The sequence below is a fragment of the Sapajus apella genome, unplaced genomic scaffold (genome assembly GCF_009761245.1).
Source record: "Sapajus apella isolate SASKATOON/1434 unplaced genomic scaffold, GSC_monkey_1.0 scaffold4, whole genome shotgun sequence".
NCBI lineage: Eukaryota > Metazoa > Chordata > Mammalia > Primates > Cebidae > Sapajus > Sapajus apella.
Window position 1 is genome coordinate 39,172,180 of NW_022436944.1, and position 14,708 is coordinate 39,186,887.

At 35.6% G+C, this 14,708-nt stretch overlaps 1 long non-coding RNA gene across 1 annotated transcript in view; it reads right to left on the minus strand.

Annotated features, from left to right (window-relative positions):
• The window catches only part of LOC116537363, an 8,102-nt gene extending 1,614 nt beyond the window's left edge, over positions 1-6,488 (minus strand). Inside the window, exons 1-2 of the long non-coding RNA XR_004263091.1 lie at positions 6,479-6,488; positions 1,117-1,131 (exon numbers count right to left, since the gene is read on the minus strand). This is a non-coding gene — a long non-coding RNA (uncharacterized LOC116537363). The remainder of the gene's footprint in view (positions 1-1,116; positions 1,132-6,478) is intronic.
• Between the last annotated feature and the right edge of the window lie 8,220 nt (positions 6,489-14,708).

Below are 14,708 nucleotides of genomic sequence, written 5' to 3' on the forward strand. Positions count from 1 at the left end.
TATATATATATCTCCAATTATTTCAGCACCATTTGTTGAAAAGACTAATCTTTCTCTACTGAATTGCCTTTGAAACTTTGTCAAAATCATTTGTCTGTATATGTGTGGGTCTATTTCTGGACTCTCTTCTGTTCCATTCGTCTATTTGTCTATCTTTACACCAGTACCAAACTGTCTTGATTATTGTAGCTTCATAATAAGCGTTAGTTCTCTAAATTTGTTCATCTTTTTTTTTTTTTCAAATTTGTTTTGGCTATTCTGGGTCCTTTGAATTTTTATATCAATTTTAGAATCAGTTGATTTCTACAAAAATGCCCGCTAGATTTTTAATTGGTTTAAATGTATGGATTGGTTTGGGAAGAGTGGCTTTCTTAGCATTATTGAGTCTTTTGACTAATGAACACAACATAGGTTAAGCATCACTAATCTGAAAATCTGAAATTTGAAATGCTCTAAAATCTGAAGCTTTTTGGGTAATGACATGGTGCCACAAGTGAAAAATTACACATCTGATACCTTTGCTTTCTTATGGTTCAATGTACAGAAACTTTGTTTTCTGCACAAAATTATGAAATATATTGTATAAAATTACCTATAGGCTATGTCCATAAGATGTATATAAAACAAATGCATTTTGTGTTTAGATTTCGGTCCCATTCCCAAGAAATCTAATTACACATATGCAAATATTTCAAATCTAAAAAAAATTACAATCCAAAATACTTCTGCTTCCAAGCATTTTGGATGAGGAATACACAACCTGTATATATCACCATTTATTTAGGTGATCTTTAATTACTTTCAGCAATGTTTTATAGTTTTCAGGGCACAGGTCTTTTACATATTTTGTCACATTTATTTCTAATTGTGTCATATTTTTGAGGCCATTTTTAATGGCGTTGTTTCCTAAAATATTAACTTTTGATGGTTCATTGCTAATATATAAAATAAAATAGATTTTTATGTATTGATCTTTTATCCTGCAACATTGCTTCAACTCATTTAATAGTTCTAGTAGCTTATTTCAAAAATGTAGATTCCAGGGAATTTTCTACATGAATAATTGTGTCATTTGTGAATAGAGAGTTTTATTTATTCATATTCAATCTAGAATACCTTTTCTTTCTTTTTCTTGCTTTATTGCATTGACTAGAAATTCCAATATAATGTGAAAGAGAAGTGATGAGAGTGGATATCCTGCTTTGTTCCTGATCTTAGCTAGCACTGTATTTAAGCTTTTTTTGGCTATATTTTTGTAGAATCCCTTTATCAAGTTGAGAAAATTTCTTTTTTACAGCAATAAAATTTCCTTTTTTAAAAGCAAATATGTTAATATTTGCCAAATGCTTTCTTCTACATCTATTTAGATATCATGTAGTTTATAAATTTCTTTTGTTTCTTTATTATTGTGAAGCACATTCATTGATTTTCTTTTGCTAAACCAACTTCGCACACTTGGTCATGACATATTATCTTTTAACCTGGTGTTGAATTTGTTTTGCTCAAATTTCAGTAACAACTTTTTCAACTATGATCATGAGGGATGTTGGCCTGCAGTTTTATTTTCTAGTAATATCTTTATCTGTTTTGGACACCTAATTCTGGCCTCCTAGAATGAGTTGAAGAATGCCCTTTCCTTTTCAGTTTTATACAATGATTTGTGTAGAATGGATACTATTTCTTACTTGAATCTTTAGTAGTATTATCAAGTGAAGCCATCTGGATCTCAGCATTTCACTGTGGGAAATTTTCTAACTATTGATTTAATTTCTTTAATAGTGGAGGGCTATTTATATTATCTAATTGTTTTCTTGAGTAAGCTTTGGTAGTTTGCATCTTTCAAATAATTTGTCCACTATGTCTAAGTTGTACAGTTTATTCAAATAAGATCACATATAATATTCCCTTAGTATCATTTTAATATTTGTAAAATTTGCCCTGGTTTCACTTCTCTCATGCCTCCTGCTGACAATTTGTATCTTCTTTTTCTCTGACCAGTCTGGCTAGATATTTATTAATTGTATCAATTTTCTCAAAGAGAGTGACATATTATTTTGCTTTTGTGTGTATAAAAAGTCTTTATTTTGCTTTCATTTTTGAAATACTTTTTTTTCCCTGGTGGGTATAGAGTTCTAGAATGGTTTTTTCCTCCCAAGACTTTAAAGATATTGCCCTACTGATTTTTTCTTTTGCATTGTTTGCAGCAGAAATTAACTGTTATCCTTATCTTTGTTTCTGTATACATATCATTTTCTCCTGCTGCTCTTAAGATTTCCTATTTATCACCCATTTTGATAAATTTTATTATTCCGTGCCTTAGGATTGTTTTATTGATGTTTCTTTTGCTTAGGGTTTGCTAAACTTCTTATATATGTGGGTTTGTTGTTTTTGTCAGGTTTGGAAAATTTTCATCCATAATATATTCAAATATTTCCCTTCCATTATGAATTCAGTTACTCAGATATTAGGTTTTTTGAGTTGTCCTACACATAATACTCTGTCCAGTTTTAGAAAGTTATGTCTTCTCTCTATGTTTCATTTTGGATTGCTTCTATTGCTGTACCTTCAAGTTCACTAATCTTTTCTTTCTCCATGTCTAATCTGCTGTTAATTCTAGAAGTATATTCTTCATTTTACACATTTTAGTTTTAGTCATTAAAAGTTTGATTTGGATCTTTTTACACTTTTCATGTTTTTGCTTAACTTTTGGAACATATGGAATATAATTATAATAACAATTTTAATATCCTTCTCTGCTAACTCTAACATCTGTGGTTAGTTCTTAATCAGATACAATTGATTGATTTATCTCCTCATTATGTATCGTTTTTTCCTGTTTCTTTTGTATATCTGGAAATTTTTGATTGGATGCCAGACACAGTAAATTATACCTTGTGGGATGCTGTATATTTTTGTGTTCCTATAAATATTCTTGAGCTTTGTTCTGGGACACAGTTAGGTTACTTGAAAACAGTTTGATCCCTTCTGCCCTTGTTTTTAGGAATTGCTAGGTAGACCAGAGTAGTTTTATTCATGGGCTAATTATTTACCACTACTGAAACAAGACCCTTCTAAATACTATACTCAATGCCCTGTAAATCTTGAGGTTTTCCAGTCTGTCTGGTGGATGCAGGCACTATTCTCCCCAGTGAGTGCTCACTAGGTACCATTTTGGGTGTTTTTCTGTGGTCTTAGGTAGTATCTTCACATGAATGCATTTACCTGTACTCAGAATGTGGGGCATTTTGCAGATATCTGAAGTTCTTTCTCTGCACAGCTCTTTTCTTTCTGGTACTCTGTTCTGTGAACTCAAGCTGCTTTGGTCTCCTCTGAGAGGAGGAGTTGTCTACACTCCACCTGGGCTCCTATCCCTGTTCTGTGGCCTGGAAACTCCCTTAAGGTAGTAAGGTAGAGGAATCATAATGTCTACTTCACTTGTTTCACATATCTGAGGGCTCAGTATCCTGCATTGCCTGGTGACCCAGTGTCTTAGAAACTACTGTTCATATATTTTGTCTAATTTTTTTGTTGTTTCAGGTGGAAGAGTAAATTGTTCCTGTTTCTCCATCTTGACAGGAAGCAGTTTTCCTTAGCTGATTTTTCTTCTTGCCTTACACTGTGTTCTTTAAGACCAGAATAAAAATAAATAAATAAAAGAACCTTCCAGAAATTAGCAAAAAGACTTAAGGTATGCAGCATAGGCGTTTGACAGCTACATAGAGCAGTGAGCCAGTCTTAATTTGTTTCACTAATCTGGTAAACAAAAACAAAAACAAACCAAAAAACCCCCAGATTTGCATGAAATTCACAATTCAGATTGCCATATTAGCCACTAAGTCAGAGGCCTGAGAGCTGAACCTTGGAGAAACAAAACCCTTGACAGTTGTTGATGTTTTTGTAATAGGAGACTTCTATTATTTTAGCAAACAGAAAGACTGCATAAAAATGTCAGAAAGAAACTACTTTTGGAGAAAAAAATAGAAACTCACTCCCTAAAGGGACCTATTGGGGATAATTACCCAGAGCCTGTGGTAGATCAGGAGGGCTGATTTAAAGTTATTGTTTTTGTAAATTTTGCAAAAAAAAAAAAAAACAACTTTTTTTTTCTTGGCTTTAGAGGTAGTGGAAAAATTACTTCCACAGCTGTGATCTCATATAAACTGCAAAAGTGGATTTTATTCTCTCAGCTTTTCAAGTCTCCTTTCTCTAATTCAGAGTAATATTGGCTAATGATAAAACACTACAAACTATAATTTGAAATAGTGTTTCAATTTTCAATTTGCAGTCTGAGAATAGATCAAGGAATTTTAGTTTGTTGGTTTTCCTGCTGCCTTAGGTCAGGAAAGCCTAGCTTTCTCATCCAACACCTGTTCAAGTCTGAGGATGCTGATTAATTCATGATAGAAAGGTATCAATTTCACAACCCAGACCTCTACATTCTTGAAATGCTTTTCTCATGGGAGACATTAAATAGGCTTTGAATTAACTGTAAGTAAATAAACATTCAATTCTTTGAATAGCACTGTATTCTGTTTCATTAAAAATACTTCTTGATTTTTCTTACCAATAAAAGTATTCAAAAATGTTAAATTCAACCAACATCACATCAAGAATTACTACATTATCTTTGAATTATATAAGTGATTTTCTGGTCATGCACATACTGGTTGTTCTTAAACTATATAAAATACTTTTTGTTAAAATCTAACCATTCAGCTTAAAATTGAGACATCCTTGTTAGAGGGGAATTTCAAATATATTTAACAACAGCCATAAAAAAGGTTAAATATAAACAGCAAATGTGAACAAGCATGGGATAGTTGACTGTCTTTTTATATTTTTGGAAGTCAATTCCATCTTCATAGACTTGAATTCTTCCAGGTTTTAATTCACATTAAGCTCTAATGGCTGACACCATTTTTCCTCCTCCATATCTCCTTTGGAATATGGACATATTGCGGTGTTGTGAGAATAGAGTTCTCAAAGTTGTAATCAGATCAACACTAAGCAAAGTGTTATGGCAAAGTGTAGTCAAGTGCCTTTCCTATCAGATGGTTAACACCTAAGTGCTCAAGGTTGAGAGAACAGTTTTCATCCCTGTTCTTAGGAAAAACCAACGGTGTGATCACTGGATACTGGCAATTGTTGTCCAAGAAACTCTCTCCCCTTGCCATGGAACTGCTGGGCACTCAAATAGTTAGATAGCTCTTGTTACACAGCTCTTCTTGGACTAAAAGGCCCTCAGCATTCCTGGTAATTTCTACACTCCTGGAGCTTCATCTGGTAATTCTCTGAATCATGCAGTACCACCCCACTCCAACTCTTTAGAGTGTCTTTAGAGGTGTTTGCTTTCTTCTTAAAGCTATTATCCTCTTGTTTTTGGAGGGCTTATTCTTGGGAGACTTGGAGGGCTTATTAAGCCCTAAGACTCAATCATTAGCAACCGAAAAACTAGCTTCTATTCTCCCAAGGTAAGGGACAGCATAATCTTAAAATACAGTGGTTAGGGAAAATATTTGCATAACGTCTTTTTAGGAATGTACAGGAAAGGAAGGCAAATATAGAGGAGGAAGGTGATTTAGGAGTGTAGAGCAGAAAATACACAGCCGCCACAAAAATTTGAAATTGCAGAACCAGCTAAAGGTAGATGTTTGTTCTGCTTACAAATAAAGCATACACCAAATACAATTATTTGGAAGCCTAGAATTTTTTAGGGTAAAATTTTTTAGGTGTTCTTCTTGTCTTATCCCATTATTTTAGAGACGTAAAAACTGAATCCCAAAGAGTAGAAGTGACTTGGTTAAGGTCATAAAGAAACTAGAATCCTATGACCTTTGAATTTTATCAAATGCTTTTATGAGCCTGGGCGCGGTGGCTCACGCCTGTAATCCCAGCACTTTGGGAGGCCGAGACGGGAGGATGATGAGGTCAAGAGATCGAGACCATCCTGGCCAACATGGTGAAACCTTGTCTCTACTAAAAAATACAAAAATTAGCTTGGTGTGGTGGCACGCCTGTAGTCCCAGCTACTCAGGAGGCTGAGGCAAGAGAATTGCTTGAACCCGGGAGACGGAGGTTGCAGTGAACTGAGGTTGCCCCACTGCGCTCCAGCCTGGTGCCTGGTGACAGAGCAAGACTCTGTCTCAAAAAAAAAAAAATGCTTTTATGATTATCATATGCTGCCTTTTTAAGACTTGTGATCTCAAGAGAGAGAGATTTCAGCTTTTTGATATGCCAAACTAAGGAATTCTTAGTTGGCTTTTTTTGATTCTTGAGTTTGTGCTTGCCTAACCTAATGAGTAGATAATAACCCTGAGTTTCTGAATTTCTTAAATCAGATTTTTTTGTGGGGGATGAAATTTTGTTAATGGTTCTGTTAAGAAACAACGCCTTTTACACTTTTTCAGCTGAAAGGCAAGAGGATACAGGATGGAGGTTAGAAATACACAGCTGCCTAGTCCAATTCTTGTATAGATACTATCATGTGATTAAATGATTGAGAAAATTGCCTACTACTTCTCTTTACTTTTCTGTATTTAGCAGGAATATGACCTTTTCTTTTTGATCCATAATGAGGGAGATGAAAAGAATATGAGACAATATATAAGAAAATGAAAGGAAAGTGCAATGTCACAGTAGGCTAAGAATCCACATAATTAAATGCCCAAACACTTTAGTTTATCATTCAAGATCCTTCATGATCTTGCCAATCTATTTTCCCAACTATATCCCATATTATCTCCCTTTGTATATAGTTTCATCCAAATACACGAAATAAATTGCTGTTCTTCAAATGCCTTGTTCTTCTACCTGTACATCTATTTTCATGCTGCTTTCTCTACCTGACATTCTCTGTCCCCAAACTGTTACTATTTAAATTTGACTTAGCTTAGGTTACCTGAGATGCAGACACTGAGACAAGCTTTTAAGGTTGAGTAATTTATTAGAGAGTAAAGGTAGGAGAATGATTAAGTGAAAGAATGAAAGAAAGCTTACTTTGGAAGAGCATGTTATCAAGACAGCTTTCAGTTCTAGGACTCAATTGAAGCATAATCCCACAGGAGAAGCTCTTGAAGCCCAGACAAGCTATCCTACCTTAGAGTTATCCTACCCAAGGGGCAAGGGAACTAAGTGTTTATACTCTAACACTCCTCAGATATTGCTTAAGAGTTGCTCCTAGAGACATTAATTCCAGAAGCTTCCAATCTGTTGAACAGGTGGCAGAGTGAATTTCAGCAGTGAGAGGACCCCATTGACAAAGAATTGCTGGTGCTAGGAGTCGGAAGTTGGGCCAAAGTCAAATAGTTGCTAATAAGGAGGTAATATGAAAGGCACTGACAGCATCTGCTACAAAACTGTCCCCAAAAGAAAAGATGGGATATGGCTGGCTATGCTACAGTTAAAAAGCAACCAAATATTAGTGGCTTAATACCACAAAAGTTTATTTTTCGCTTCTTGTTATCAAGAGATCTCTGTGGACACGATAACTCAAAGACACAGGTTGATGGCTGGTGGAATAGCTACCATCTCAAACATGGCCTAATGCTGTATGAGAGGGAAAAACAAGCTCTTGCATTGGCAATGAAATGTCTACCCTTAGTGACTTGTGCTATTTCCACTCACAAATGTAAGTAGTTGCCCAGAACTACTTACTTGGCCCCAGGTCCACCACTGGGTGTGTACATGCCATCTACCATGTACCTGGAAGATGAGAGAAACAAATGATTAATGATGACCACATCCCAAAGCCAACAATAATTCCAGATTAATCAGTGACATAAACAAAAATGTGGTCATTAAAGGAACAGAAAATATAAGTGAGTTTAATGTAAATTTAAAAGTGAATTATAAGTAGCATACCAAATCCAGAAACTATAAGAAAAGAGATTGACAAGCATAAATGCATAAAGCTTAAAAAAATTTTAATATAACAAAAATGACATAAAAAGAGTTAAAAGTTTTTTTTTAAATGGGTTAATGCAGTAGATTAGGTGCTATTTTTTTAAAACATACTAATAATAAGAGAAATTTTGTGTCTAGAAGAAAAATGAACACGGAAATAGGCAATTCACATATAATGGCATTTATCTGGCCAGTAAAAAATGTGTGACATTCAGAATAAAATAAAAATGAAATACTGTTTTCAGTCATCACTTGAGCAAAACTACAAAGGTTCAGTGAGGCCTGGGCATTCCCAAATACTGTGGACAGGAGTGCAAAGAGGTTTAACCTCTAATTTTATTTCCATTTTTAAACATGTGTGTTAAAATTTTAAATGTGAATATCCTCTTGACCCAATAATTCTAAGTGTAAGATTTGAATCTGGAGATAAACTTGAACAAATGCATACAGATTTATGTGTAAGGATTGATATAGTTTAGATGTATGTTCCCACCCAGATGTCATATTGAAATGTAATCCCCAGTATTGGAGGTGGGGCCTGGTGTGAGGTGATTGGATCATGGGGGTGGATTTCAAAGGAATGGTTTAGCATCATCCCCCATGGCCCTGTCATAGTGAGGTGAGTTCTCCTGTGATCTGGTCATTTAAAGTGTGCAGCACCTCTCGCTTTCACTCTCTTGCTCCTGCTTTTGCCATGAGATGGGCAAGCTCCTGCTGCAACTTGCATCATGATTTGAATCTCCTTGAGGCCTCTCCAGAAGGAGATGCCGCCATGCCTCCTGTACAACCTGCAGAACCGTGAGCCAATTACACCTCTTTTCTTTATAAATTACCCAGTCTCAGGTATTTCTTTGTAGCAATGAAATAATAGTCTCATACTAATATGTTCAATGAAACATTATTTGTCATTATAACACCCCCAACCCCCAATGTTCACAAATAGGGTATTAGCTGAATGATTTATAGTACGTACTTATAATGAAGCATTATATAGCCATTGAAAAGCATGAAATAGATTTTTGTGGGCTGAAATAAAAAGCCTAGGATAGAATATTGATGAAAAATGAAATAACAAAAAGCAATCTGTAGTGTGATTCCACTTGTGTGTGTCTTACAAATGCATAGACAGTTTTTGAGAGAATATGGGAGAGCATTAGGAGTGGCAGCCTGTGGGGAGGGCCAATAGGATTTCAGGGAGATAGAGTGGAGCTGTAGAGGATGTCAATTATTTTTTGGCCATGCACATTTATCCTTCCTTGTCTTTATAAAAAAATCTACTCACTCGCATAGCATGCTTTGAAGAAGGTGTTTCATTACTTTAACTCCAGAGGTGGAAGATGAAACCCCAGCTTGATCAAAGAGCCTGTCCAATTCCACTAGCCACATTGACCCATCAAGGGTGTTATGAGTTGAAAACTGGTCAAAGCTGAGTGAGTTTCAAGACTTGTATGTGAGCCTCTGGGAGTGTAAAAAACTCTTTTCTTCTGAGTGTGAGTCTGGAGGATGTATGCTTGAACTGCTGCAGCCTATCAATGTTATGAAAGAGGAGACAAAACAATGAGGGAGAAGCAGAGCTAATATGTCCAGAACAGATCCTTGGACATTTCAGTTAAAAAAATAACAAACAATTTTTTTCCCATAGGCAATTTTTAATTAGGCCTAACCTAATTGAGTTCATTTATTTTAATATTTTATTCAGTTTGAATAAATATATGTTCTTTTGTTTTTTTTTAATGCTATAATTATTTTATTTTATTTTATTTTGCATTTTAGGTTTTGGGGTACATGTGAAGAATATGCAAGATTGTTGCATAGGCACACACGTGGGAGTGTGATTTGCTGCCTTCCTCCCCATCACCTATATCTGGCATTTATCCCCATGCTATCTCTCCCCAACTCCTCACCACCCACCATCCCTCCCCTATTTCCCCCCACAGACTCCAGTGTGTAGTGCTCACCTCCCTGTGACCATGTGTTCTCATTGTTCAGCACCCGCCTATGAGTGAGAAATGTTTGATTTTCTGCTCTTGTGTCAGATTGCTGAGAATGATGGTTTCCAGGTTCATCCATGTCCCTACAAAGGACATGAACTCGTCGTTTTTGATGGCTGCATAATATTCCATGGTGTATATGTGCCACATTTTCCCTGTCCAGTCTATCATTGATGGGTATTTGGGTTGGTTCCAGGTCTTTGCTATTGTAAAGAGTGCTGCAATGAACATTCGTGTGCACGTGTCCTTATAGTAGAATGATTTATAATCCTTTGGATATATACCCAGTAATGGGATTGCTGGGTCAAATGGAATTTCTATTTCTAGGTCCTTGAGGAATCGCCACACTGTCTTCCACAATGGTTGAACTAATTTACACTCCCACCAACAGTGTAAAAGTGTTCCTATTTCTCCACATCCTCTCCAGCATCTGTTGTCTCTAGATTTTTTAATGATCGCCATTCTAACTGGCATGAGATGGTATCTCAATGTAGTTTTGATTTGCATTTCTCTAATGACCAGTGATGATGAGCCTTTTTTCATATGTTTGTTGTCCTCATGTATGTCTTCTTTTGTAAAGTATCTGTTCATATCCTTTGCCCACTTTTGAATGGGATTGTTTGTTTTTTCTTATAAATCTATTTTAGTACTTTGTAAATTCTGGATATCAGCCCTTTGTCAGATGGGTAAACTGCAAAAATTTTTTCCCATTCTGTTGGTTGCCAATTCACTCTAATGACTGTTTCTTTTGCCATGCAGAAGCTGTGGAGTTTGATAAGGTCCCATTTGTCTATTTTGGCTTTTGTTGCCAATGCTTTTGGTGTTTTGGTCATGAAGTCGTTGCCCACGCCTATGTCCTGAATGGTTTTGCCTAGATTTTCTTCTAGGGTTTTTATGGTATTAGGTCTTATGTTTAAGTCTTTAATCCATCTGGTGTTAATATTAGTGTAAGGTGTCAGGAAGGGGTCCAGTTTCTGCTTTCTGCACATGGCTAGCCAGTTTTCCAACACCATTTATTAAACAGGGAATCCTTTCCCCATTGCTTGTTTTTGTCTGGTTTGTCAAAGATCAGATGGTTGTAGATATGTTGTGTTGCCTCCAAGGCCTCTGTTCTGTACCATTCGTCTATATCTCTGTTTGGGTACCAGTACCATGCTGTTTTGATTACTGTAGACTTGTAGTATAATTTGAAGTCTGGTAGTGTGATGCCTCCCGCTTTGTTCTTTTTGCTTAGAATTGACTTGGCTATGCGGGCTCTCTTTTGGTACTATATCAAGTTTAAGGTGTTTTTTTTCAGTTCTGTGAAGAACGTCATTGGTTGCTTGATGGGGATAGCATTGAATCTGTAAATTACTTTGGGCAGTATGGCCATTTTCCTGATATTGATTCTTCCTAACCATGAGCATGGAATGTTTCTCCATCTGTTTGTGTCCTCTCTTATTTCGTTGAGCAGTGGTTTGTAGTTCTCCTTGAAGAGGTCCTTTACATTCCTTGTTAGTTGTATTCCTAGGTATTTTATTCTCTTTGTAGCAATTGTGAATGGCAGTTCATTCTTGATTTGGCTCTCTTTAAGTCTGTTGTTGGTGTATAGGAATGCTTGTGATTTTTGCACATTGATTTTGTATCCTGAGACTTTGCTGAAGTTGCTTATCAGTTTCAGGAGATTTGGGGCTGAGACGATGGGGTCTTCTAGATATACAATCATGTGGTCTGCAAATAGAGACAATTTGACTTCCTCCTTTCCTATTTGAATACCCTTTATTTCCTTTTCTTGCCTGATTGCTCTGGCTAGAACTTCCAGTACTATATTGAATAGGAGTCGTGAGAGAGGGCATCCTTGTCTAGTGCCGGATTTCAAAGGGAATGCTTCCAGTTTTTGCCCATTCAGTATGATATTGGCTGTTGGTTTGTAGTAAATAGCTTTTATTATTTTGAGATACGTTCCGTCAATACCTAGTTTATTGAGAGTTTTTAGCATAAAGTGCTGTTGAATTTTGTCAAAGGCCTTCTCTGCATCAATTGAGATAATCATGTGGTTTTTGTCTTTGGCTCTGTTTATGTGGTGAATTATGTTTATAGACTTGTGTATGTTGAACCAGCCTTGCATCTCCAGGATGAAGCCTACTTGATCATGGTGGATAAGCTTTTTGATGTGCTGTTGCAGTCGGCTTGCCAGTATTTTATTGAAGATTTTTGCATCTACGTTCATCATGGATATTGGCCTGAAGTTTTCTTTTCTTGTTGAGTCTCTGCCGGGTTTTGGTATCAGGATGATGTTGGTCTCATAAAATGATTTGGGAAGGATTCTTTCTTTTTGGATTATTTGGAATAGTTTCAGAAGAAATGGTACCAGCTCCTCTTTGTATGTCTGGTAGAATTTGGCTGTGAACCCATCTGGACCTGGGCTTTTTTTGGGTGGTAGGCTCTTAATTGCTGCCTCCACTTCAGACCTTGTTATTGGTCTATTCAGGGTTTCGGCTTCTTCCATATTTAGGCTTGGGAGGAGGCAAGTGTGCAGGAATTTATCCATTTCTTCCAGGTTTACTAGTTTATGTGCATAGAGTTGTTTGTAATAATTTCTGATGATGGTTTGAATTTCTGTGGAATCTGTGGTGATATCCCCTTTATCGTTTTTTATTGCACCAATTTGTTTATTCTCTGTTTTCTTTTTTATTAATCTGGCTAGTGGTCTGTCTATTTTGTTGATCTTTTCAAAAAACCAGCTCCTGGATTTATTGATTTTTTGAAGGGTTTTTGTGTCTCTATCTCCTTCAGTTCTGCTCTGATCTTAGCTATTTCTTGTCTTCTGCTAGGTTTTGAGTTTTTTTGATCTTGCTCCTCTAGCTCTTTCAATTTTGAAGATGGGGTGTCTCCTTGCTTCTCATGTGGGTACTTATTGCTATATATTTTCCTCTAGAGACTGCTTTAAATGTGTCCCAGAGATTCTGGTATGTTGTGTCTTCATTCTCGTTGGTTTCGAAGAACATCTTTATTTCTGTCTTCATTTCATTGTTTATCCAGTCAACATTGAAGAGCAAGTTGTTCAGTATATATGTTCTTTTGTAGTAAAAAGTATTTTGTAAATAGGAAGACTCTATCCACTTTGTAATCACACTTTTAAAAAGATGTACAATAGAAAGCTTGGATATACAAACTGAGATATTTCTAAATGTAATACAAGACAGCCATTCAAAAATAATGAGGTCTATTTATGTGTATTCATATGGAAAGAAACTCTAATAGAGGGAGAAAATATCAGGTTCCAGAAAACCACATACATTTCCATTTTTATAAAAGAAAAAGATGTTTCTTTCATTGTTATATATTCCATTTATATAAAAGAAAAAGATGTTTATATGCATATTACAATCCAAAAAGCTATACAGCAGATTAATCAATCAATTCCAAAGCATGGGGTTATGTGGGGACTTCACTTTCTATTTTATACAGTAATATATGGAAATATTTTATCCTCATTCTTAGGTGATAAAGACCTCAAGTATAAGTTTCATTTCAGCTTTGAATTCTTCAGATCACCTACTTATATTAGTAACAAATATATGTTTTTGGAGTGAATGAGTGTGGAAAAAAGAAAAAATAAAATTAATTAAGAGGAGGATCTTACCTCATAGAATAAGGAAAATCCAGCGGTTATGTTAAAGGCAATCTAAAATATTAGCAGGTAACATAAGGGCTTCAGAAAAATAATCAGGTCACAAGGCCCACTCCCACCTACCACAATTCTAGCTGGTCCTTTGTAGCTGAAGTTACTCAGAGAATAAGAAACATTTTATGTGTGTTTTTTTTTTTTTTCCTGGAGTTTTTTTTTTTTTTCCTGTAGGGGTGGTATTAGTTAGGATAAAATAGGGTTAGGCTACAGTAACAAGCCCAAAATCTCAGTGGTTTCAAACAGCAAAAGTTTATTTCCTATGTTTGAAACCGCTGAGATTTCATGCCACATTTCCAAAGCAAAGTAGAAGTAGGACTGTTCATTCTAGCCACTCAAGAACCCAGTAGATGAAGTCTCTATTTCAAAATGTGCACCCACAATCACATTGGAAAGAAGAAATCATGGCAAATTCTGCAATCGTTCTTCAAACTGACATCTGGAAGTGACATACACCCTTAGGTTTCATTGGCCCATGCAAGTCACATGAACACTTCACACTTCAAGGCAGTAGGGAAGTGCCATCTTACCACATGGATTTTCTGAGGAATGATAGGTGAGATTTACTTCCATGAAACATTACCCACGTTTACATACTTTTCTACATTCCAATTTGGTGCCCCTTCCTTGAGGTCTATTTAAAAATGCTTGTATCATAACCACTTGCCCACAAATTGCTTCTCAGAATACATTATTTTACCTGTTAGCAGTGTGTTAACAGTTTCGTTTAAAATAAAAATTCTCTTGACTTGTTAATTGCCATTTTCAGCAAATACAAAGCAAACTGATGTACTGTCATGTTCCCTAGGGTGAGTGGGAGGCTCAATACATACTAAGGGGTGAGAATATTTGCCTTGATTAATAATAAAGTAAATACTTATATTTGAAAATGTTGACCTGAGTAATAAGAGCTCTAATATTTTTAGTCATCATGCATGATATAAAATATATAATTTATCGTGAAATAAACTGTCCTAAATAGGCCAAATGTTGTCACCTTTATTGGCTAATTTGAACTCTGGCATATATAAACTTCCTCCTCATTTTTGGTACTATCCTAACATTCTTTAGTTTTAAAAAATTTTTTATTTGTTTTGTTTATGGTGTTTTCTGTTCAAGTTTCACTTATTTATAAATATAGTCATTTA